Below are 5,369 nucleotides of genomic sequence, written 5' to 3'. Positions count from 1 at the left end.
TCGTTGTTTTGCATCGAAATATGCAGTTTTCTCTAAGAATTTTGATGATTTCGTGCAGAATTCTGCTGTTTACTTGCAATTCAGCCGTTGAATCTTGGCAAAAAGTCATGATTTTGTAGATTTCGTGCTCTTCTTTGCGAATTCAAGCCAGAAAACAACGAAAATCGGCGAGAAATCGTCGTTTTGCATCGAAATATGCGGTTTTCTCTAAGAATTTTGACGATTTCGTGCAGAATTCTGCTGTTTACTTGCAATTCAGCCGTTGAATCTTGGTAAAAAGTCATGATTTTGTAGATTTCGTGCTCTTCTTTGCGAATTCAAGACAGAAAACAACGAAAATCAGCGAGAAATCGTCGTTTCGCATCGAAATATGCGGTTTTCTCTAAGAATTTTGATGATTTCGTGCAGAATTCTGCTGTTTTCTTGCAATTCAGCAGTTGAATCTTGGTAAAAAGTCATGATGTTGTAGATTTCGTGCTCTTCTTTGCAAATTCATGCCAGAAAACAACGAAAATCGCCGAGAAATCGTTGTTTTGCATCGAAATATGCGGTTTTCTGTAAGAATTTTGATGATTTCGTGCAGAATTCTGCTGTTTTCTTGCAATTCAGCCGTTGAATCTTGGTAAAAAGTCATGATTTTGTAGATTTCGTGCTCTTCTTTGCGAATTCAAGCCAGAAAACAACGAAAATCGGCGAGAAATCGTCGTTTTGCATCGAAAAATGCGGTTTTCTGTAAGAATTTTGATGATTTCGTGCAGAATTCTGCTGTTTTCTTGCAATTCAGCCGTTGAATCTTGGTAAAAAGTCATGATTTTGTAGATTTCGTGCTCTTCTTTGCGAATTCAAGCCAGAAAACAACGAAAATGGGCGAGAAATCGTCGTTTTGCATCGAAATATGCGGTTTTCTGTAAGAATTTTGATGATTTCGTGCAGAATTCTGCTGTTTTCTTGCAATTCAGCCGTTGAATCTTGGTAAAAATCATGATTTTGTAGATTCCGTGCTCTTCTTTGCGAATTCAAGATAGAAAACAACGAAAATCAGCGAGAAATCGTCGTTTTGCATCGAAATATGCGGTTTTCTCTAAGAATTTTGATGATTTCGTGCAGAATTCTGCTGTTTTCTTGCAATTCAGCCGTTAAATCTTGGTAAAAAGTGATGATTTTGTAGATTTCGTGCTCTTCTTTGCGAATTCAAGCCAGAAAACAACGAAAATCGGCGAGAAATCGTCGTTTTGCATCGAAATATGCGGTTTTCTTTAAGAATTTTGATGATTTCGTGCAGAATTCTGCTGTTTTCTTGCAATTCAGCCGTTGCATCTTGGTAAAAAGTGATGATTTTGTAGATTTCGTGCTCTTCTTTGCGAATTCAAGCCAGAAAACAACGAAAATCGGCGAGAAATCGTCGTTTGCATCGAAATATGCGGTTTTCTCTAAGAATTTTGACGATTTCGTCCAGAATTCTGCTGTTTACTTGCAATTCAGCCGTTGAATCTTGGTAAAAAGTCATGATTTTGTAGATTTCGTGCGCTTCTTTGCGAATTCAAGACAGAAAACAACGAAAATCAGCGCGAAATCGTCGTTTTTCATCGAAATATGCGGTTTTCTCTAAGAATTTTGATGATTTCGTGCAGAATTCTGCGGTTTTCTTGCAATTCAGCCGTTGAATCTAGGTAAAAAGTCATGATTTTATAGATTTCGTGCTCTTCTTGGCAAATTCAAGATAGAAAACAACGAAAATCGGCGAGAAATCGTCGTTTTGCATCGAAATATGCGGTTTTCTCTAAGAATTTTGACGATTTCGTGCAGAATTCTGCTGTTTACTTGCAATTCAGCCGTTGAATCTTGGTAAAAAGTTATGATTTTGTAGATTTCGTGCTCTTCTTTGCGAATTCAAGACAGAAAACAACGAAAATCAGCGAGAAATCGTCGTTTTGCATCGAAATATGCGGTTTTCTGTAAGAATTTTGATGATTTCGTGCAGAATTCTGCTGTTTTCTTGCAATTCAGCCGTTGAATCTAGGTAAAAAGTCATGATTTTGTAGATTTCGTGCTCTTCTTGGCGAATTCAAGATAGAAAACAACGAAAATCGGCGAGAAATCGTTGTTTTGCATCGAAATATGCAGTTTTCTCTAAGAATTTTGATGATTTCGTGCAGAATTCTGCTGTTTACTTGCAATTCAGCCGTTGAATCTTGGCAAAAAGTCATGATTTTGTAGATTTCGTGCTCTTCTTTGCGAATTCAAGCCAGAAAACAACGAAAATCGGCGAGAAATCGTCGTTTTGCATCGAAATATGCGGTTTTCTCTAAGAATTTTGACGATTTCGTGCAGAATTCTGCTGTTTACTTGCAATTCAGCCGTTGAATCTTGGTAAAAAGTCGTGATTTTGTAGATTTCGTGCTCTTCTTTGCGAATTCAAGACAGAAATCAACGAAAATCAGCGAGAAATCGTCGTTTTGCATCGAAATATGCGGTTTTCTCTAAGAATTTTGATGATTTCGTGCAGAATTCTGCTGTTTTCTTGCAATTCAGCAGTTGAATCTTGGTAAAAAGTCATGATGTTGTAGATTTCGTGCTCTTCTTTGCAAATTCATGCCAGAAAACAACGAAAATCGCCGAGAAATCGTTGTTTTGCATCGAAATATGCGGTTTTCTGTAAGAATTTTGATGATTTCGTGCAGAATTCTGCTGTTTTCTTGCAATTCAGCCGTTGAATCTTGGTAAAAAGTCATGATTTTGTAGATTTCGTGCTCTTCTTTGCGAATTCAAGCCAGAAAACAACGAAAATCGGCAAGAAATCGTCGATTTGCATCGAAAAATGCGGTTTTCTGTAAGAATTTTGATGATTTCGTGCAGAATTCTGCGGTTTTCTTGCAATTCAGCCGGCTGAATTGCAAGTAAACAGCAGAATTCTGCACGAAATCATCAAAATTCTTAGAGAAAACTGCATATTTCGATGCAAAACAACGATTTCTCGCCGATTTTCGTTGTTTTCTATCTTGAATTCGCCAAGAAGAGCACGAAATCTACAAAATCATGACTTTTTACCTAGATTCAACGGCTGAATTGCAAGAAAACAGCAGAATTCTGCACGAAATCATCAAAATTCTTACAGAAAACCGCATATTTCGATGCAAAACATCGATTTCTCGCCGATTTTCGTTGTTTTCTATCTTGAATTTGCCAAGAAGAGCACGAAATCTATAAAATCATGACTTTTTACCTAGATTCAACGGCTGAATTGCAAGAAAACCGCAGAATTCTGCACGAAATCATCAAAATTCTTAGAGAAAACCGCATATTTCGATGAAAAACGACGATTTCTCGCTGATTTTCGTTGTTTTCTGTCTTGAATTCGCAAAGAAGCGCACGAAATCTACAAAATCATGACTTTTTACCAAGATTCAACGGCTGAATTGCAAGTAAACAGCAGAATTCTGGACGAAATCGTCAAAATTCTTAGAGAAAACCGCATATTTCGATGCAAAACGACGATTTCTCGCCGATTTTCGTTGTTTTCTGGCTTGAATTCGCAAAGAAGAGCACGAAATCTACAAAATCATCACTTTTTACCAAGATTCAACGGCTGAATTGCAAGAAAACAGCAGAATTCTGCACGAAATCATCAAAATTCTTAAAGAAAACCGCATATTTCGATGCAAAACGACGATTTCTCGCCGATTTTCGTTGTTTTCTGGCTTGAATTCGCAAAGAAGAGCACGAAATCTACAAAATCATCACTTTTTACCAAGATTTAACGGCTGAATTGCAAGAAAACAGCAGAATTCTGCACGAAATCATCAAAATTCTTAGAGAAAACCGCATATTTCGATGCAAAACGACGATTTCTCGCTGATTTTCGTTGTTTTCTATCTTGAATTCGCAAAGAAGAGCACGGAATCTACAAAATCATGATTTTTACCAAGATTCAACGGCTGAATTGCAAGAAAACAGCAGAATTCTGCACGAAATCATCAAAATTCTTACAGAAAACCGCATATTTCGATGCAAAACGACGATTTCTCGCCCATTTTCGTTGTTTTCTGGCTTGAATTCGCAAAGAAGAGCACGAAATCTACAAAATCATGACTTTTTACCAAGATTCAACGGCTGAATTGCAAGAAAACAGCAGAATTCTGCACGAAATCATCAAAATTCTTACAGAAAACCGCATTTTTCGATGCAAAACGACGATTTCTCGCCGATTTTCGTTGTTTTCTGGCATGAATTTGCAAAAAAGAGCACGAAATCTACAACATCATGACTTTTTACCAAGATTCGACTGCTGAATTGCAAGAAAACAGCAGAATTCTGCACGAAATCATCAAAATTCTTAGAGAAAACCGCATATTTCGATGCAAAACGACGATTTCTCGCTGATTTTCGTTGTTTTCTGTCTTGAATTCGCAAAGAAGAGCACGAAATCTACAAAATCATGACTTTTTACCAAGATTCAACGGCTGAATTGCAAGTAAACAGCAGAATTCTGCACGAAATCGTCAAAATTCTTAGAGAAAACCGCATATTTCGATGCAAAACGACGATTTCTCGCCGATTTTCGTTGTTTTCTGGCTTGAATTCGCAAAGAAGAGCACGAAATCTACAAAATCATGACTTTTTGCCAAGATTCAACGGCTGAATTGCAAGTAAACAGCAGAATTCTGCACGAAATCATCAAAATTCTTAGAGAAAACTGCATATTTCGATGCAAAACAACGATTTCTCGCCGATTTTCGTTGTTTTCTATCTTGAATTCGCCAAGAAGAGCACGAAATCTACAAAATCATGACTTTTTACCTAGATTCAACTGCTGAATTGCAAGAAAACAGCAGAATTCTGCACGAAATCATCAAAATTCTTACAGAAAACCGCATATTTCGATGCAAAACATCGATTTCTCGCCGATTTTCGTTGTTTTCTATCTTGAATTTGCCAAGAAGAGCACGAAATCTATAAAATCATGACTTTTTACCTAGATTCAACGGCTGAATTGCAAGAAAACCGCAGAATTCTGCACGAAATCATCAAAATTCTTAGAGAAAACCGCATATTTCGATGAAAAACGACGATTTCGCGCTGATTTTCGTTGTTTTCTGTCTTGAATTCGCAAAGAAGCGCACGAAATCTACAAAATCATGACTTTTTACCAAGATTCAACGGCTGAATTGCAAGTAAACAGCAGAATTCTGGACGAAATCGTCAAAATTCTTAGAGAAAACCGCATATTTCGATGCAAAACGACGATTTCTCGCCGATTTTCGTTGTTTTCTGGCATGAATTTGCAAAAAAGAGCACGAAATCTACAACATCATGACTTTTTACCAAGATTCGACTGCTGAATTGCAAGAAAACAGCAGAATTCTGCACGA

This window comes from Gnatocerus cornutus, unplaced genomic scaffold (genome assembly GCF_029298725.1).
Source record: "Gnatocerus cornutus isolate USDA-ARS CGAHR unplaced genomic scaffold, icGnaCorn1.1 ctg00000060.1, whole genome shotgun sequence".
Taxonomy (NCBI): domain Eukaryota; kingdom Metazoa; phylum Arthropoda; class Insecta; order Coleoptera; family Tenebrionidae; genus Gnatocerus; species Gnatocerus cornutus.
This window is presented reverse-complemented; position numbering follows the sequence as displayed.